Genomic DNA, 22,999 nt, shown 5'->3' with positions numbered 1-22,999 from the left:
TTTATTGTAATGAATCAAAGAAAATCAAATACAATTGACACTTTTAAAGTTAATTGATTTACAATGGATATCGATATGCTATCAGAAATCTAGAATCAGTATCATATATGTCACATTAACTTACTTTTAACGATTGAGCATTGATTGATATAGCGTACTATATGCATAAAATTTATTATAAAAATATTTTATAGTACTCTTCTATATTCTATATAATATTATTTTTACAAAAGCACAATTATTATTTAATTAAGTGGCAATATCAATATTAAAGTATAGTCTATATAATATCCTAACCACCGTCATTTAATTGGTTTAATATAACTTTTATTAAGAACACAAGTGCATTTTAAACAGTGCACAATTATAAAATTATTTACTAGTTATTGCAAATATATTTTTTAAGAACACATAAATCTAAATGTTTGGGCTATTTTTAAATAATTTATAAATAATTCGTTATCTATTTGAACAGTTGTGTTACTTACTAGTATATTATCAATCAATTAAGAATTTTGAGATATTCTAAATATCTCAACAGTATACACTTGATAAATAATACATTTAGACTATTTTGAAGTGCGCCTTTTATTTATTTATTAACGCTTACAGCTCTTTTGATAAAAATATAATTATATATCACTCATATAAATGCGCCACATATTTAACTAATTTAATGTTAAATTATAGTTACTGAAAATTTATCAGATAAAATACAATTAAAGATATGTTTGATATACATTCATAAATTATATATTGGGAGGACCAGAAGCATTAAAAAAAATATATAAATGAGTTGCTGAAAGAAATGGACATATTTCAGATACACATTGATATGTAGCTCATAAGGTTTCTGTCCCAACTCATCCCGGAAAATAATTCCCGGGTATTTTTATCTTGAAACCCGAATGTTTCATTATTTAGTTCACAATTTTTTTTGACCAAAGTCAGTCGAAATATTGTTTTCAAAATTATGCCACTGGTATTTTGTTAACTAAATTAGTGACTAAATTAGTGTAGCTTTTAATTTGATAACTCAAAAATGACAACTCATAATGATTTATTTGTCATGGGAATGACAAATAAATCATTAATAATATTGGTATAATTTCATCCTGATACTGCAATCAGTGTCTGTGAATTCAGAAATCTTAGGTTTTTAAAAACATTGTAAATAATAGACGCAGCAACATTCGAGATTGAATAATAGTATCAAAAAGTAGGATTTTTATTTATGTAGATATATCCTGTATGTAACAGTTGATGCTACAGAAAAAAATAGTTTCATATCAAGACTTTTATAATGATGCTGTCTTATAAATGTTTAGTGATATTGCTATTTGTCGATATTTTTAAATTGTTAAATATATGCTCCAGATATTCTTTTTGGGAATAAATAGCTCATTATTTACAAATATTTCGTTCTAGTGCTACTTTCCAAAAAGCTTTTCCTTATCAGTCAAATTTAGAAAAGGCATAACAAAAAAAAAATAACATCATATATTTTATCTTTTATACTCACAGTAAATTATTGCTAATTATTAAAATAAAAAAATAAAATAATAAAGCACAACTTATATTTAATAAAAATCATAAAATTACATACTTATGCGTAGCAAAATATCAACTACACGAAATAACCGCGTAATAATAAAGCCACGTCGTCGAATCTGCGGTTTAGTAAGGATTACTGTACACGTTTTTTATTTACTTTCTCACGCAATTTTCGCACATTAAATGTGCAAGCAGCAAGTTTTATTTACAAAATAAACCATAAACGCTCCATAACAATAACATTTTTTAATGTTGCTAATCTTGACACGAATATTTAACCAATATTTCTTTTTAGTCAGCTGTAGACAGATCTATAACTGCGATTGCAAACAATGAGTACGCTCTGTCTCTCGATTATAAAGTCCTTTCGTTGACAGCGTTGCCCACGCGGTTGCGTTGCTCTTGCGAAACACACCCCGATCATCTAGTTTCCGACTCTTGACCTAAATATCTGAACGGCAAGTCACAATTCCTCACAGTCTGTTGTCGCCTTATCGCCTTATTGCTTTTGATAAATCGGCGTAAAGAAAGGGCTTCCAGGCAGACACGTCACGAGCGATCTGACCGACATCGTTAGCTCAGATAAGGATACTTAGAGTACCACTCGTCAGAAGCACTCTCTCTAATGTGGTCTTTATGACACACAAGTCTGATATAAAAATTTGTGCGTGTGTATATTACGATATCCGTCTCGCGGGCTTAATGTTTAATAACAGCTAATTGAACCGCACGTAACAAGTTCGTTATCAGGAACAACTTTTGAAAGACATAAGTTTTCAATGCGAGGCCACTTTCGACTATAATTCCGCGGCTAGCGGGCAAAAGTTGTTAGAAAGAGAAAGAGAGAGAGAGAGAGAATGAATAAGTTGAATATAAAAAAACGTAAGAGTATTTTACGTTCGAAAATGAAGTGTCACATGTGCCAAAGCTTATTAGCCTTATATGAAATAAGCACAAGTAATGATATTTTTATCTAGATTTTGATTATAACCTAACATACTAAAATACCCATTTGTAATACAGTAAAACATAATATGTAGAGTCCCTAGCACGACACCAGAGCTTAGATGACAAATTAATTATATGAATCCGAACTAAAAAAATGTTTTATTGTATCTAAAGATAAGCTATTACTTTCGTAAATATTGTTAGAAATTTAAAAATAAAACAAATTTCAATTTAATAGAGAGAAACCCCAGAAACCTTAAGGACGTTGCTATTTGTTATATGAAAATCTAATCGAAAAGCATAGATCACTAAAGAAATGTTTGAAAAATGGTTCTTTTTTTATTTAATGCTGGAGGTAAAAGTATTGCATTTTTTAAAATTGGTAATTATGTATTAGTTAAATTTTCGTATTGCGACAAACTATGATGGGCGAGATTATTATTCTTCGAGCTGTGGTAGAGTAGCTGGCGGAGGGATGATGTCAGTGGAAGATCCTTAGAGGCCTTGTAAGCGAGGCAGCGACGGTGTAGTAAAGGTCGTGTCCGAGGAAATCCCTCTCTGGTGATGGCCGTCCATTACCGTGTAAACATACCACGAACATCACTAAATCCATTGAATATTTTGAAATATTAGTGTACTATTTTCAATATGTATTCAATAGCTTTGAATAAAAGCACTGTTGCTATGATTATGGCTTAATTTGTCATATTAATTTGAGATATTGACAATGAATTAAATATGAATCAAGAACTGGCCTCCTTCGTTACTCTGAATGCCACGACTAAGTACGCTGATTTGTATGAAGCAGTAAAAGCAACATTAGTAAGATTTCCCTTTACAATATTGACGTGCCCTACATGACGATGCAAAAAAGATCGGTGATTTCCGTTTAATGAAGTATCACTGCATCATATATTAGACAAATATTTCTATGATCATCATGAGTAATTTAGTACTTTTGTTGGATATGACTGTTCAGTTTAAAAAGACACTATTTTTGTATTTGTCTTAGAAAGAAATAGATAGTCTAATGACAAATAAATAATTGAGAAGTCTTTTAAGGGCCTAATATTATTAGGATAAAGCAATAACATTGAAATCGTTGTATTAGTCACTTCAAACATAATAGTTCGATTTTGAAACAGATATTAAATACATACAGAAATTATCTTTCTAGAGAGTGATTTGCGTCTGTAAGGCGACAGACGCCTGCGCCAGCCAACCTGTCAAACATATCATAATGGTTGGTAATGTCTGGTCGCAATTTGCACGTAACATTCCCAGGTGAGGCCCGTGCATTGTTTGTTGAGCATATCATTGTGAATCGACAGAATGGCTCGTGATTACATATTTCATTGTTTATGCAATCCTTAGCGAGAGCGATTAAAAAAATAAATAAACAGCTACTGTAGCAACAGCAACGGATCGCATCTGGGCTAAATTAAAATACACTAGTTGTAGATAAGTAGATAGATCTGCGCTAATGTCGCAATCGGAATCCTTGAAACACAACAGACTTTGAATGACAAAAGGTCGGCGAAAAAGAACGGCTTAGGATCATTTGCCGACCTTTCAGCATCCACAGCTATTTGGCAACAACCGGAAAGTAGGTTAGATATCATCGACAATTGTTAGATTAACCGATCGGCAATAAAAGACACTAATCATTAAAATACAATTTATTATAAAATCTCCTCCTTCTTTCTAGTTCAAATATTCTCAACGTCACGACTGCTAATTATGTTTACATATGCACACAATGCAACGCCGTTAATTATAAACGTTAGCGCATAATTAATTACACAAAATGACTGTTTGAACATTGAGCAAGATTTTCATGTATTTATCACTATATATTTTATAGATTATCTACAATACTTGCGTGTTTTAAACGCTCCATTTAGATAAGTAAACGCGTGGCAATCGAATCGATATCATTGCTTATAATTAGATTTGGATTATACAGAATTGCCCAAGAGGCAGCAGCAGCAGCAGTGAAGGCATTGATTTATTAACAACTTCGAACTTATGAAATTATATCACATGTGAAAAGAAATCAACGTGTAAAAGAGTTTCCGAACAAGGTCGTTTTACAACACAAGTCCTTTTAGAAGAATCGTGTTACAAAGGAGAACGATCAGCCACGGCCATTAAAATAACATAATGCACAGTGTCCTATAAAAAAGGCCTCCCAGATCGATCTTTGTACGTGAAAATTGCAGAACAGAATCATTTCTAGTACAGACCTGTTTTCACAAAGACAAAACCTATAAAAATGTAATATATTTTTAAGTGATTTCAGAAAATAAGTTACGGGTAAATTTTCTGTATGAAAAAACTTTGCCACTATAAAAATATTGTTTTTTAAAACTGTAAAGAAAAAGGTAGAAGAATAATATTAAATAAATTTATAATTACACTAAACATTAAATATACGTATTTTTAACATTATTAAAAAGCTAAGTTGTTGCTAAAGTTAGCTGTTTAAAAAATTAGGTCGTGTTTGGTTATAAAAAATTAGAATCAATGTACATATATATATATATATACATATAAGTATGTAATTATGATTTAGCAAAAAATGTATATAAGAACTGATTTTTGACGCGGCTCTAAATAATAATTAAAGTTTCAAAAACATATCATGCAAAACGGTTTAACCTTGCCATCTTTCAAAATGTATATTAATTGCGTTATAAAATACATCTAATATTAAAATCAGGGGCTTATAATCAATTGTTTTAATTATATATCAAATATTCAAGGTGAAGTTAACAAGATGTCAATTTTTCATTTTATAATAATTTTCCTTGAACATCAAAGAGTAACATAAAATTTAAAAGTGTAACACAGAAGGCCTATTAAATAAAATTGAATCTTGAACTGATATGAAAAATCAGCACAATAGACGAGTAGTATAGGTGGCCGACTATTGACTTGAAAGACCTAGGTTTGAATAGTGTTTTACAATTTTATCGTGAGATCGGAATTATTGATTATTATATAATTATAATTTTGATCGATCATCACAGATTATGTTTACCTAGATTTTTCTTAGCTCACGAATGAATATCGTGATGAATAATTAAAATCGAGCTAGGTCGTACATATTAGATATTAAAACTTCAAATAATAGAGAATATTTTATATGTATTTAACAACATGCAAAAAATAACGAAAACTTTAATCGCTTTTAGGTGGTTTATTGTTTTAGTTGGGCGTTAATATTCTTAAAAATAAAAATTACACTACAATCGATCAACTTGAACACACATTTATTATATTCGCCGTTATTACTCTCAACGCCCTTATGTATTACAACGAAGAGAAACTACAATGAGGAAATTTTGACAAATATGATCAAAAATTTGTTGTTACATGAAGCAAAACTTTTTATTAAAATTGCAAACATATAATTCTGAAAGCTTATTGAAAATTTAGTATATAAGTAAAAATTGATTCTGTTTATGCAGTACGCTTATTAATTTAAGCTTCAAAACTACAAAAAATCACTAACATTTTATAAAGTTATATATGTAGTATATAGTTACAAAGAGCAAAAAGCTTTACACAAACAGCTATACTGCTTTAGCTTACAACAACAGAAGAAACAAATTGCTCAAATACATTATCAAATGGAAAATTTATAATGTACTAATAATTGTCATTAAAGAAGAATTTATTTTAATAAAAAAGTTGTTAATATGCTATGATAATGAAAAAAATGAATGAAAATAATTTCAATGCACTAACGATGCACCTTTTGTGTTTGGAATAAAATATCATTGATAAAGGATTTCTTTATACCAATTTTTAATGATACATATTAAAATTATCTACCGCTTTTTAAGTTGTAAATTTCATACAAATTAGCATGAATGATTTAGCATATGTGTTTATTTTTGCTTTTCATTACAAAAACCTAATTTTCAATACGGGTTACAATTGCGCAATAAAATAATTCTGTGTATGATATATATACGTGCGTGTCTCAAAAAATGCACTTTGAATGTGTCGCTTTGTCGATAGGCGTAAGCTCCGCTGGGTGCGAGTTCAGGGCTAAAGTCTATTAGACACATATAACCATATTGATTGTATTAAGCATTTGCTTAAATTAAATCACACTTTATCAATTATTTCATTGAAAAATAACAAGTCGATTTCCGCTAAATTGAACGGTTGATTTATTGCGTTTTGATATTAAACTATTCGCGAATTGGCAACTCATATATGTTGTTGACCATTAAATCGTGTCTTTGCGTCATCTGGGGCAAAGGACCTACAATTTGTCTTGGTCCATTGTGTTGTTCGAATTGCGAAATTCTAAACTGCAGTTCTGCGCTAATTTTTTTCAGTGTGTCGGTCGGCGCACGGCTGCAACTTTTGCGACCTATCGCAAATCAAATCAATTGGCCGAGTTTTAACAAATGCTAAACGATCAACGAATGTGGAGGTATGGCAGTTTTATTATATGGTTGGCAAATTGCCGATTGCGGTCACGGTAGACTCCTGTTTTATCGGCCTTTCGGTTTGGCGGAAATTCCACGGTTTCTGGCGGATTCTGTTGCGACACACTGATCTCTCGCTAATTCGTACCTTTTTGATTTGAGGCATAATTTACTGCCGAGTTAACCCGGTGTTTATATAAAATAATAATAGAAAGAAGCAGCGTCGATAATACAATGGGTATTTTAAACACAATTGCAAAATAATTCTAGGGTTAAATAGTGGTTTATATTTTTCACTATTAATTTAAAATTATATTTTTAGAAAGGATCATGTATCGAGCAAAATCATAACCTAAAGTGATAGCTAGTACATATAAAAGATTTAATTGAAAAAATATATTTATTGAAAAAGTGTAAAAATCACTCAACAAACTGCACATTACAAACCATCATCAAGATCAGAAAGCACTGAATATAAGTAAAGCACTCTGTGGAATTAATCAAAACAGGAGGACAAGAACAGATAAAGCATGTTTGTAATAAATATATATTGCTTAAATAATAGAAAACCAGGATCACAGTAGCGATGCGCAGGAGAAGGAAACAAAATGTAATATGAAAACTGCAGGAGTGTTTTCCTATTTTTTTATAACGTTTATTTCAATGCGATAATTAATTTTACAAACATACCATTATATACAATACATATTAACTGGTTTATAACCCGTTTTATGCTTACAATTTAGTTAATATCTACAATATGAAAAGAATATGAAATAAAACGTTAATGGTTACAATTAAGGAAGGATTATCCTAAAAAACCTATTACAATTTAATTGGAAGAAAAAATAAAAATTAAATTAAATTACACCAATAGTTTGAGTGCTAATTTATGTACATTTATCTGAAGATCTGAAATCATTGAAATATGTTCTCCAGCTTCTCTAAAATCAATATTAGACAACTTTTTTATAACTTTAAGTAAACTTGTTAGGGATTTATGAAAAAAATCAATGTAAATGTTTACGTTAAGATGTTTCTGGTATGTCTATGTCTATATTTAAATTTCTATGAACTATAATTTATCTGTATTATCTCACTATCCTCATTTAGGCAAAATTATAATAATCGTGTACACAATATGTTATAAAAATATTGTACGTACGCAACATTTATATTTAGAATGAAACGTGATATTCGATGGATAAACACAAAAAAAAACATGAAAACACGACGACGATAACACGCAAGGATCTAACAATGAGTTATTTTTTTCCCTTTTAACTTGGTCGTTTCATTAGCTACGACTGTTTCCATTGTGCAAGTTTTCCATTCGACTTTTCCGTCAATACAAAATTAACGACGCTCGCGAAATTCTTTTCCTCAACAATGGCAATGACCTTGCTGAAACATTGACAAATCACGGAAAAGCGAAAGGGCAAACAATGCACTATAAAAGTATGATGACTCACTGGAGTAATTTCCTCAACTCGCACACACATTTTTGCATATAAGCGACAAATGTCCTGTATTGTATGCGTGTGTGTGTAAACCGCATAATCGTTCTTAATGATAGGCTTTCGCGTCTCATCTTGGGGTCTTCCTCGTTGGTGATTTTTTTCGTGTGTTGCGGTCTGACAGCCTCAAGGTCGTTTCGTTATTTTGATGACGTAATCCCCAGGGTTTGACCCTGGGGCTTTTGTCCGTTGGCGATCGTGTCACGATCCGATCCGAACACATGTCTTTGTGTCGCACCACACAAAAGACACTCGGATTGTGTTGTGTTTCGATCGCGTTCGACACAAAACAAAACAAGTTGTAATAAGACGCCATAAAATCTCCGTTAACAGTATCGTTACTTAACCCTTGCGCGACCGATTAGACAAAACCGTTGAATGACTGTGGAAATTTATATATGTATGTGCGCCTTTTGCGGAAGAGTCGGTACTTTTTTAAGGTGGGCGGAGGATAACGTTAACGGTGACACGATAACATCGAAAGATTCGATCTTGTAGCATACTTTTTTGTGTGGTGAAATTAACACTTAATAAAGAATGGATTCATCTTAAGTTTCATTTATTTTTATAAAATATCCGGCATCGAAACATAATACTTTCTCGGTACTGGGTCTCAGAATTTTAACTAAACTTCTTAGCTATCAGGGGAGCATTTCTTTGAGCATCTCTATCAATTATATATGAGCCGTTGATTTTGAAAGCGGGCCAAATCCTTATTAAGTAATTATTGGATAATTATTGATTTGCGTTTGAACTGATTTAAAAATATTGGTAAGCAATAATAAAAATTAAGAAAACATAAAGTAATTTATTTCTTTACTTTTCTATTTTATTTCAACACTTCATACTTTTTTCGAATAGGTGTAATAAGCAAAAAGCTTAATATTATTTTATAGAAAAGATTAAACAACAAAAAGGAAAAAATAATTACAATACAACAAAATACCTAAAGAAATATTACTATTATTATTTTCAATTTAGATGGAGCAAATTTTTGAACTACTCATAATGTATGGGTGGTATATAAGTCAATAAATCCATCATATCTTTATTTTTCTCTTAAGTAATAGGCCTAGCGTTTCCATTTAATGCTTACACTACACTCTCTGGAAGTTGCCCAAGGTTGGCCAAGGATGGAGAATATAGTGGGTTACTTCGGTCGAGTTCGGTTCTGCCCGCTCTAAAATCACTCGGAAGTTGTCCGAAGTAACCGAGAACGGGAGGTAAAGTGGTGGTAATTCAGTCAATTAGCCAGCTTCGAGCGCTTCCGAACATTGCCGGCAAATGGACCGAAGTCGGAGCTGCTCTTTCGAGCGCGAGCGGTGAGATACTTCTCCTTTCGCTTTCTCGCGTGTAAAGTGACGAGAGTTAGAGAGATAATGATATGGTTTTTCGCAAACTGAGATAGAACGAGTAACTCGGTTCAATTTCAGTATGCGCGTAGGCGTCCTATGGTCAACACGCATGTCGAGCGCTGCATCGTAGTCACGTGATCAAGTTATAATACCACATGCTTATCGGGGACTTCAACAGACTCTTACTGACATCTTTGAATATTTTAGGGCACCAAAAAGGATTAATTATATTTTTGATAGTATATTCTTTTAACAGATATCGCTATTATATTTTTTTATATAAAATTAAATAATTAGTGGTACTTGATTTTGTTTAAAAAAATTGTTTCGAATATCCTTATGTATTTTCCTAGATCGGTTTATATAAATGTCACACAAAATAGACTTGCCCCACTTTTAAAATCAACGGCTAATATATAAAGTCAACGATTTTGTAATTATTTTATGGTTTCTATTCAAAACTGTTTGAAAGAAATAAAATATAAATACTCCTAAAGTTTTCTTAAAAAGTGTTTAGTGGAGTTGACAGGCAATTCTGGAAAAAATAATTTTCTAAAAAATGTAAAATAATTTAAAATTGCCTAATTTTGACTCAAGTTAAAAAATCGGTTAAACACTTGCCTATCTTTAATAACGTATTGCATAAAAGCCAAACCCAAAGAAGTAGTTTTATGCGATTATCTTGGGACGATACTTATATTTGAGTATTGATTGAAAAAAAATGATTTGAGGTCTTCGGCATTTTATTCTCATATATATAATATATAAAAAAATATTTAATTCTGATTCCGATTCAAAGTCAAGTATAAATACATCTAATCTAAGCGCTCTATGTGGCTCTGAATTTATTTTACTATTTATACTATTTTAGGAACACCAAAATTACATAAGAAAAATATTTAAAATCATGTTATCTGCCCTTTCAATAAAAATTCACGCTATTTATATATGTATGTAGTATATAAATATATCAATCTATCTGCGTTTGCTAATGTTTGTTTTGTGTACTTTTCTTCCGACTAACGATCAGTTCGCGTGAAAGCAACGGGGAGTCTCATTAGTTTTTCATCCTGTATTTTTTAATTCCATCTCTCCCGTCACGGTTTCGGTTGGAATAATTTAATTAATCAATGACAAAATGCACAGGGCACCTCTTCATGCCGCGAGCCAATCAATCGGGTCACGATTTGTTCACGTTATTAATTGTGTGTGATTCGAATACATTTCTAAGTCACCGGACCCTGATTTTGAAGATTACTAGACATGCGATACGAAATCCATCTTGTTGGACGTTGCGTAAAATTTTCGAGACTAGTTATGCTTGATCAACTGATATATGACGAATTATGATTTTGTGCTCGTTATATAATAATAATACTCGTAAGAAATATCAAAACATTAACCGGTGTTGCGTGAAATAGAACTTGATTAAATATATGATGTAAATAGTAAAGTAACGGTTGAAAATAATAAAAAAGTACACATAGATAAGTAATAAGTTTTACGCGCAATTTAATTTTTTTTATATAATAATTTTTTATATAAATAAGATAAATAAGGTGTTTGTATAATAAAGCAAAAAATATACTTTTTTAAATAAAGCTCTCTTAATTTGCTTATGTCATGTAATAATAAATATGTTGGGGCAATATTATAATTTTTTAAAGATGGCAGAGGCAAAACACAGATTGAAAAAAAGAAATAGAGAATTTATAAACGTTAATTTTGAGGAAGTAGGAAAAACTATTATAAGAAACTGGAAAATTCGGAATTAATGACTAAAGATAAAAAATGGTAATTTTCAGGAAGCGGGCAAAACCACAAAATTATTTTATTTTGTATTACAAATCTGACCATTATGACTTGATAAGTTTCCGTAATGCGTCATAATTCCCATTATAAAAATATTAATTATACAAATAAACATTTAAAAAAGATAAAAATAAAAACAGCTATGGTGCACACCTAAAATAGATGAGCGAATTCCACATAATTCGTTGAGAAGCTGGATGAATCGTGCAATTAAAGCGTTCTCAAGCAAAGATAATGGACGCGATCGCAACTTCTAGGCCACATCCAACGGAGTAATGACTTATCAATACTCCGATTTATTGATAAATATTATATAAAAAATATAGTAAGCATTTTAATTTATATAAATTTGTTTTAAATTTTAAAAAGGAGTAATGGTAAATAGATGTAACGTATCTATATACGTATCGTATGCTTTAGAGCTAATAGTAGGGGCAATTACCTTAACTTGCTATCACTTTCTCAATTATAAATAATGATGAAATGAATAGCTCTTGAACTGACTGTGTTAACGCAAATAGAGTATAGTCGATTGTTGACCGACCACATTTTTAGCGACTCTGGGTCTTTCTGTAAAGAGAGTAAATCTGAATGTGTGCGAATCTGAATACTATAAAACACTTTCAGATCATCGGCATATAATAAATATTCCGAGTTATTAATTGCCGCATTTATGTCATTAATAAAAAACAAAAAAAGCAGAGCACCCAGATTGGAATCCTTGTGGTACTCCAGAATTAGATGATTGTATAAAAAAATAAACAGGAAAATATTAAGGTTATATCTTAAGATAATAATAAATACAGGTAAGGCTATTTCGTATCGTCTTTCAAGTGTTGCAACCATATATTAATTTATTTATATGACTATAAAGTATTTTACTGGAAATTCTGAAACTAATTAAAAAATCTAAAATAATTTAAAATTGTTTAATCTTAACTTTAGAGCTAAAAAATCGGTTAAAAATATAAGCCAGACCCAAATAAGTAGTTTATTATTTTAAAATATTTTTAAATAAAAACTTTACAAGTTCACAAGCTAGGTAATGAATGCAACTATAGTTTAAAATTTTAATGCAACATATATACAAATTAAATAAATTAAAAACAATAAATATAAATTAATTTCAAATCAGACTACCGTAAAAAATATATAAAATTTCCTCAAATGAATTAATATAAATAGAAAATATTGTGATCATTTACTTAAAATTTCACTAAAGAACAATATTTTTTAAATGTTTACTAGTATTAAATAAAAAACCTAAAATTTAAAACTTTGCTAATAAACAGTAATTGTGAATAATATTTATGCAAGGTATTTTATTTTATTACCAGTTTTCAATATAGCAGCATGTTATTGTTTTTTATCTCTATTTAACATTAATTTATATTGTATGCCTATAACGAATAAGAAACTTGATATTAAAACTGTGATCGTAAAAAAAGAATATAATTAAGTACCCATACGAATGAATTATCGTATTTTTATGAATTGCATATTTGTTAGCAATTATGTTTCATCAATTAAATTTCAATTAAGTTATATTTAAAATCCCATAAAACACGTTATTTTACCAATTACAAAGATATAAAATGATGATGAAAATAACTAGCATATTTAGCATTATTTTATAATTAAAGATATAGTAAGCAAAATTAAAACATAATTATAATTATGTGGGGGGGGGGGCTAAATTGGTTGGCTAACCTGGACCTGTGCGGTACACTGGCAACACAGACTGGCGACCTGTGTCTTATTACCTACACAACACATTCACTAAAACATGATTATTTACTGATATTTTAATTTATGAATTTTAAGTTTGATATTCCTATACTTCATTAAAAAAATACAGTATTTTTTAAAGTTAATTTTAAGTTTTTTTAAATTTATGGCTTAAGAAATAAAAATTATACAATGAAGCAGGTATAAGGGTTAAAAATATATATCAATGAAGACTTAGAAAATAATAAAAAATTGCTCGGCCGTATTCTTAGATATAACCCAGATTTATGATAAAGTGTGGCACTCTTGGCTAATTTACAAAATAAAAGATGCTTTCACACATCTTCTTAATAATTGAAAGATAGACACTTGCAAATTAATATCGGAGAAGTAACACAAAACTGTATCAAATATCAATGGGTGTGTCTCAGAGTAGCGTTCTTGGACCGATGCTGTATTCTTTATACGCGTTTGTCATACATATCTTTTTCTCAACGCATTTTTTAATCTGCCCTGTTTTAACAACGACAACGATACGTGTGACCCAATTACTTTTAATAATCGCCTAAAAAGATAAGGTTAAAAAACAAATATACTTTCATGTATACATTAGAATTATTACATAAGGACATATCACACAATTCTACCTACTGAAACGAGTACCTAAAGCTAGATTATATACAAAACCGCTAGCTAGATTATATACAAACACCTTTTTTCGTTTATGCAACCATGGCAGATGCATAAATGATTTCAAAGCAAAGTAAAAAAATAAGCCTGCATTAAAAGCATTTTAACACAGATTGTAAAAGAAAGAGGGTTAATACTAATTAAAACATGATATATACAGAAAAGTTAAAAATGTACTAGTTAGAAAAATTAACTATTTAGTAAAATATGACAAACATACTATTATATCTAGACCTTAAAAACTGACAATAATGAGTTTAAATTGATGTCTGGTCAATATTGTAGATGCAGGCAAGATTAAAAAAAAACATTTTATTTAATATTTTTTTTTTATATTAAATCTTTAAAACTCTAAGAAGTCCACTTTGCCCCGATCTCCCCTACGTAAGTAATTTACATTTCTTTTAGATGTCTCTTTCATATTGCAACATATTTACTACGCATTGTTCTATGGCTTTGATTGAAATCGCAAATCTGCGGGCGCCGTTTAATTCGCCGACCGACTGACTAATGGAACGCGAACCACAGATTAACGATCGCTGCCACCGATGAATCATTGGCCAGGTGTCGCCGAGCAGTGGCCAAAGCAGACAGTGATTGTCGAACATTGACACATAAATTATCAAATAAATATTTGCGACGAAGCGAAATAGCCGTCAATTATTATCATGGGATAGGTGGATTGACTTTGCTTGTATGACAAATATATCTGTGTATACATAAAAAGCGTTAATTAGTCTGATGGATTAATGATGTACGATAAGGAAGATAATTTAGAGTTGAACGATATGTTTATTCTAGATATGTGTGCATATACAGATATTTACATATGTAAAAAATATTATCGGTCCATATATGGCATTGCTTGAATGCAAATAAACCTGTGAATAGTTTAATAAAGAATCTTCTGTTAATAATAACCTAAAGACGGTTTTTCGAAAAGAGTACAGAAATTAACCTAGTTTTATGAAGGACCTGGAGCGCTTTTGAAGAAAGTTTATTTTAGATGGAGAAAGGTATTTTAAATATTTAAAATTATCAAATCATTCGACTGAATAGAAAAATATAAGTTATGTACTCTTAGCTTTAGGTATAATAATAATAATAAATAATAAAAAAAAAATATACAGACAATTGATTATCGGGTAACAATGGGGTACATGTGTACTAAATAGGTAAGTTAATTAAATGTAATGAATACCTACAAAAAGTATTAATCATGAGACTTTTAGGAATCGATGCTATATATGTTTGTATAAATAATTATAAGTCTGTATTTATAATCAACATATATCACTTTGCAGCTGGTGCTGGTTTTTAGCAATAGCGCACTTTTATAAATAATAATTCTATTCTGATACTGTAGCTCGAACCCGTGGCTTATGTGTTACTAGTCTAGACCTTATGAACTACGGTACGAACTATATCGTCTATCTAGAGACATTCAAATATGAGTGCAAAAGTTGATTAAAGCTTGTTTTATACATTATTTAGTTTTTCCAATAATTGTTATTAAACTCTTATTCGAAAAAAATATTGCTAAATAGCTGAATGAAATGAAAATTCAGATATGTCAAATTCTCAGTCCTTTTGAATCTATCTGATCCTTAGGTCGTATTGCAAAACAGTTATATATCACCTAAATTTATTTTTTATATGGTGTCATGATGAGCAAGTGCATTTTACGACTTAAGGAAAATCTTTTCTTTAGACATGGTAGGAAAAGCGAGAGTGAGATTACAACGTATGCAGCATCGTTAGCATTTTCCTCGAATGCATCATCCGTAGATCGTTGCACTCGTCCGAGTAAAAATCTCTAAACCGTGATTCACACATTCCGCGATGCGCTTTGTGCTCAATGGTTGCTGTACTATATGCATCACAAGAGACGCTGCCATAATCGGACGACCTTCGGTGGAACGAAGAAAGCCTACGATCGCATCTGTTCCGAGAAAATTTCCTCGTTCCATTGTCACGGTGCAGCGTTACAAGAAGTGTGTTTTATACATGTCTTTGTTATGTGGGACGGATTGGTTATTATGCATATCGAAGAAGAAGAAGACTTTCTATTCATGATCATGCTGATTTAATAATGAGCAAATATTTAAATAAAAATATTTTTTAGTATAATTACTAAAAAATATTTCAATGCAATTCTTTTCAAAGAAACATGGTTAAATAACAATTTATTTTAACTTACAGCAAATAAAACTAATAGTATTATTATTCAGGTTCTTAAATAGATAATTCTTTAATACAACACAAGATCGAATCAATGCTGACTTTATCATTTAACTATTATGTAACGATATTTCAATGAAATAACTAAGACAACATTACAAAGTTGTATATAATATACGTATGTATAATATAGTTGATAACTAGAGAACTATTGAAAATAATGTTTTTCAAAGAGAATTTTCTTTGCCATTGCCATGGTGCATCATTTCGAGAGCTATCAAAGATTTTTCTTTGAATTTGATTCATTATGGAGAACGAGTCGATTGTGTTGTACCTACAAACGGAAGAAAGCGTTCCGCACAAGAGGACGCTTATTAGTAGTACAATCCGTTGGCATTTGAGCCTTTTTAATGTCATGACGTTGACTTGATAGTTTAGCGTTATGGAAATGTCAAAAATTATTAACTGAGCACTCGAATCGACCGTTCCTAACCTTTGCTGGGTTCGGAGAATCAAAAAAAAATCATTACATGCATGACAGTGCATTTGGATGAAGCTTTATGAGTGCGGCGAACAAATAATACATGTGTAAGTACGTACCAATTCAATTGCTCTTGTTCTCTGAACTGCAACAAAAAAATATTGAAGATTAGTGGAGTCATAAAAATTAATTCGTTTCCGTTTGACCTCGCATTAAAATATTTGTGTGTGTTAAATATATAATAAATAAACATATAAAAATATTATTTGTCATGACACAATGAATGGATTAGAGTTTTTTTTTAATTTTCTGCCTAAAAAATATCGATGTTACATAAACGTACATATTATATAAACGCTTTAAAACAGCAAAATTTCTACTAGTAATTTAATAAATAAGTAATTTTTCATATGACAAATCTGCTTAAATTTATTCAGAAATATTTGTGTTTTTTTTTTTGATAAGCTACATGTTTATAAGTAAAATCCTATATAGAAATAATAATTTTATGTAGAATATATAAATAATGTACAAATAACAATTTTGTATTATTATTAATAAATAAAAAAAAATATTTTTGCCAAGAACGACAATAATAATATTAAATGCGCATAATTAAATTTAATAATATAATTACTTCATCTTTTAATTTTAAAGCTGCAGAAAATTATAACAATAAAAAATAAATAAAAAAATGTGGAAATGTATGAAAAATACGAAATATAAAACATATTATAAAACAAATTAAGGGAATTAAAATCGCGATTCAAAGCTCAATAAAATTTAAAACAACTAATAACAAATATTATATTTTAAATCACACACTACCTTGAAAGAAACGCATTTTTGGAAAAAATATTATTTTCTTTAAAGAACAAATCTGAAAAATATAGGCATTTCATCGCTAAAGAAAAGCGGCAATGGTAAAAAGAGTTTGCTAAAAGTAAACGTCATATTCGACAAACAACAAAATATTTTTCAGAACACGGCTACAGAATAAAAAATAGTCTGCAGAAACAGTAAAATTGATCAGTTTAAAGCCTCAGTGTGAGATTATAATTTACGTAGTACATTTAACTGATAGTTAACATTTTTTATAAATTAAGTTGTACATTCTGATTAAACGCGGTTAGCTCTATTTGGTCGCAAAAAATAGTCGGAGAAGCTGTTTTCTCATCTGTCGGCAGAGATTTTATTAATAAAAGATATTATTACATTTCAGAGAAAAGATTCAGGTTTAAACTTTATGCAGCAATTCGGGCTTTGCCTGTCATTCAGATTCAGATTTAATCTTCAGCAATCACCACAAAGCAACCTAAAGCTTAACGAAATATTTAAGACGACCAGCGATTATACGTTTAATATTAAACCAGGAATCTAAGTAAAAGAGATACGATAAATATGATTCTGGTATACGTTATTGCCTATTATTGACATTAATACCAACTAAAATTTTATTAAATATTTGCGGAGCTGACACAGATTCAAAAATATTTAATTGTACCGATTATATTGATTAGAAAAAATACATAAATATTTTTAGCAATGTAAATAAATAGTTTTAATTTAATGTATAAATAACTCATAACAGTATTTAATCAAATTAATCTTCATTCAGACTCTTCTTGTTTAAGATGGATATAAACCATGAACTTCTGTCCTTGATCTACTATAGCAATGTAATAATAAAATATAAATGCTTCAGAACGAGATTCAATTTGTTAATATTGCATGGGAATGCTTAATTGATGCTTTGTTTGCCGTGAGGAATGTCGCACTATTGCGACGCATCTTGTCTTATCGCCGAAAAGTCGACACAGGTTGTTTTTTTCTTACATCTGTTATAATGTATAACTTCTTGTAAGTTAACGATAGTTTTAGTATTCTTTCAGTGCTTGTTAACATTAGTATCGATGATGCTTTTAAGTAACGGTATATTTTCTACCCTAAATAAAATATTTTAGCTATATGATACTTCATGAATAGCAATTAAAAACATCTGAAACACAACGGGCAGGGATGCTATTAAATTAAGAAAGTACCAAATATGGTTCAAAAAATTCGTTCGTAATGTTTACATAGCATTGTAATTCTTATGGGTTTTTAATGAAGATATTAGAGCTGCTGATAAATGATATAGAAGCTAGCACATAAAAAATAGGAATGGTGTCATCGTGCGGAATATTGGTACTATATAAATTGTCTGATAAAAACCACGCGTATCTCAAAATGCCAATCATTAATGGTTTACTTTTGAGTCGTTTTGTTGAAAATGAGAAGTAGATCTTTTACGTTAACACGTGATGTAAAAGTGAGTAGCTATATGCGAATCAGCCCCCAATTTCAGCCATAAAAACAGAATTACACCCCAAAAAGATAATTTTATGCATTTGGTTGTTATTCATTATAAATTATCGGATTATGAGTAGACAATTACAAAAGACACACACAGCTAATTCGTTTCAAAGCGGCTCTAACCATAAAAGGACCTGCCCTTTTAAATCAAAGAAGGGTTATTTTACACCAAGCAGCGCTCGCCTTCGTGTGTTGAAGAACACGATAGAAAAAACAATGGATTTTCTCAACCTATCATATTCTCCAGACATCCGTACAACAGTTTTTGTGCAAAAGAGTATTTAAAAAACGTGGATATAAATCTTTTTGCTTACAAAAATTCATCATTTTTCTAATCAGGTAAAAAAACTTATTTAACATGTTGAAAATAATATAGTTCATTAAAAGTATAACATGCTTTTTTATTTGTAATACTTCGAAACTTGTATTCGTGCGCTCCAATCTTTATCCTTTAAATTAAAATATTTCAACTCTGTACTACTAATATTTTTATACATATATTTTTTAATTATTTATATCAAAAATATATAATACTAGTACATTATTTATACATGTACGCACATTTCCTAATAATACACGAAATAAAGTATTTCGATCGCACTAAACGCACTAGTGATAAGATTTTTTGTTTCGTTTTTTTTTAAATATGCACAGCCATAATTACATTACATTACGATTTTCAACAGCTATCGTTACAATGGATCTGAATAATATGAAACAGTAGGTGTAACGAACGCTAGTAGATATTTATATGTGTAACGTCCGTTAGCGCGCGCGCACCACGTAATTAACACACATATTGTTCATTACAACAACAATGGCCACGAGACCGTGAAAAACAATTCACGGTTTGCGTTTTTTTTCGTCGGTTTCCCAGAATTGTCAACAGCCTCTGGGCTGGGCTCCGTAAAAAATAGTTTTGGCTCATGACTTTCGGGATTGGGCAATGCGAAGCGGTGGTTGGTTGCGCAAACGCAGACCGCACGTGGGAAAAGTCGCAGGGTTAGGGTCATCCACGTGACCCGCGGACTAGTGACAGTGAAACGTTTGTAAGAAAAAATGTTTTAATCGCAGTAAAAATTACAAGCACGTAAAAAGGCACATGAGTGGAGAAATGCGATAGCATTTCAATGATGAATGTGATATTATTAAAATCTGTGATTATAAATTTCATGCTTAAGTAATTTTAATTAAAACTATTTAATAGTGTATTTTTAACATGTGTCTGATGAGCTCTAAGGATCTTGATGGTCCGAGTTTGTAGTATATATTAAGTACAGTACTAGCCCTGAGGTACTCCAGATTTTATTGAACAGACAATAATTTACTATAAAATATATATCGCATATAAATTTACATACATATATATGTAGTTAATTATATAAACTTCAAAAATAAAATAACGTATTTTATTTTAGCTTCAAAGTCACACTCCTTCGGCCTCAAAGCCCGAAAACTAAAAACATTATTACAGCATTCAATACATTTTTACTGTGAATTATTATTTAAAATAATATTTTTGCACTTCTGAAAGATCATTATAATTGACTGTATTTATCATTATATTACTTTTAAATTCATATGTAATTTAAAATGCGTATATGTGTATGCATAAAACATAACGAGTCACACTGATGCAAGAGAAATAATTTATGAAAAGTATATGCTGTTCGACATATAATATATAAATGACATCTTCAAAGGCTCGTATCTATATTAAATATGAATTGTAAATATTGATCTAATATGCACAAAGTGCGCATTAAAAGTGCATTGTTCTGGCACAGGCAGGAAACGCAGATGCAATTAATGGGCACGCAAGTCGAGCTGTCTCCTGATGCGGCTGAACTTTTCTAATTTCCGCTGCAAAATTGAATAACATAATCAGCGCATAAGTCATAACCCCGGGGTTACGCCCACGCCACAACCTCTCCATGGACACGTGCAATTGCAAGAGATTTCCTATGAAGAGACAATGGGGTGAAGCCCAAACTAATGTTTTATTGCACTCGATGACATATCGCTGAGGACAATGCACTATCGTAAAAATTCTATAGTACATGTCTTTGATTTCTCGTTGTCCCTCTAATGGAAATTTAAATTAAGCTTTTATGTTTTAGAGCCGTAAACTGCGATATGTGATACTTGTAACAATTTTGTAACAAGTTTATTCCATTCAGTATTCAACATTGAATAATATTTCTGGAGGTATTATAATTATATTTATTTTTTACATTTTATGATATTCTATAGTCATACAATAGTATTTAAAGTTTTGCTTTGTAATTTGACATAAAAGCAAATTTCTACTTGTTCTTAAAATTAATTTACTTAAAGTCATTTCAAGTATCATATATCCACTGCGGATAAAATATTTTGAATCATGCTGTTTTGATAATCAAACGCCTGCTATGTACGTTACAATGCTGCTCTGATCTTCAAATGATAAATACTACAATATAATTGTCATTTTTTATACAAAGAATTTTTTCACTTCAGACGTCTGCTGAGAATTTCTATGGCAGATAAAAGCATAGATGTAACTGATAATTAAGCTCTTATTACATCCTAATTTAATATTAAATATATAAATAAAAACGTACTTTTTGTATAAATATAATATATAATTTATATAGTATTTTATGTGACATAAAGAATCAATCCAAGAAATTAACTGCAGCTGAATCCGCATGTTTTTCTCTCTAGAAAGCAACAAAAAAAGCAAGAAATAATAAAGAAAAAACTATCGCATTATCTTATCACCTAACAAAAATTTTTGAACCATTTCCAGTATCCTTTCTATAAAATTTAGGATAAAAAAGAAAGTCATTTTTGGAAGGCCCGCTTTCCTTTTGAAGAAAATAAAAATTAAAGAAGGTAAATTTAATTAAAAATGACCTAAGCCTCTTAAAAGCTTTTGGGCATGATTAATTTACAGGAACGGTAATTAAACAAGTATCGGAAAAGAGTATAAAAATAATTACAAACGCAATAATAAGACTCCAATGTATTTCACAGTAAACGATAGCACAAATTATCCTTATTTAGAAACCATGAACCCTTACAGGCCATTTAGTATTATGCTTATTTTATCAAAAATGTTTGAAAATGATTTGCTTCGTAGAATAAATCCAATACTACAAAAACGAGAGATAATCTCAAAACTGAAAAAAAAATAAGAGAGGAAATATTGCTTAGCTGTTTTTTTATATATAAGTCAAGCTTTGTTGCACATGAGATTAAAATATAAAATTAAAAAGGACACTACTTTACCATATATATGAAATTATAAAGTCATATCTCAGCCATTACAGTAAAATATCAAGACGAAAAATCTTCAGTATGTACAATAAAATCTGGAGTACCTCAGAGCAGTGTATTGTAGCCAATACTGTACTTAATATACGACACAGCTATTATGGCTTCTTATGAGAGCCCGGAGATAGCATCTACTTATCTCCAAGAAACCCTTAAAAAATACAAGAATACCTGCGTATTTGGAAAATAAAGGCAAACGATCTAAACGTCTATTTATGTTACAATAACCATAAGAAAAAAAAAACATGTTTTTCCATCCGATTAAATAACAGTCGGATGGTGCAAAAGTATTTGGGGATGCACCTCGGCGGAGGGCTTATGTATGTATATGAAAAACCCATATTTGCTTATGGACAGAACTTCTCAACTGACAGCTGCTCGTATACAAATCTATCCTAAAGCCAATTTGTATGTACGTTATTCAATTCTGTGTATGGTGACAGCAAATAGCCCCAACATATAAATAATTCAGAGGTTCCAAAATAAAATTGTAATAGTAATATCGCTGCTCCATAGTAAGTCCAACACTTTCTTATTCACAAAGACTTGAAAATAAAAATTGGCAAGGAGTAAGTGAAAATATAGTGGAGAAATATCCCAACAAATTAGTCA

At 30.2% G+C, this 22,999-nt stretch overlaps 1 protein-coding gene across 1 annotated transcript in view; it reads right to left on the bottom strand.

Annotated features, from left to right (window-relative positions):
- The window catches only part of sano (CABIT domain-containing protein serrano), a 199,921-nt gene that overhangs the window by 131,045 nt on the left and 45,877 nt on the right, over nucleotides 1–22,999 (bottom strand). Inside the window, exon 2 of the mRNA XM_088192723.1 lies at nucleotides 16,834–16,859. The gene's annotated coding sequence lies outside the window, so the exon portion shown is untranslated. The remainder of the gene's footprint in view (nucleotides 1–16,833; nucleotides 16,860–22,999) is intronic.

This window comes from Plectrocnemia conspersa, unplaced genomic scaffold (assembly GCF_051122295.1).
Source record: "Plectrocnemia conspersa isolate PC_06_02 unplaced genomic scaffold, ASM5112229v1 ptg000009l, whole genome shotgun sequence".
NCBI classification, from domain to species: Eukaryota; Metazoa; Arthropoda; class Insecta; order Trichoptera; family Polycentropodidae; genus Plectrocnemia; species Plectrocnemia conspersa.
Note: the sequence above shows the minus strand (reverse complement) of the source record. Positions and strands in the feature narration are given on the sequence as shown.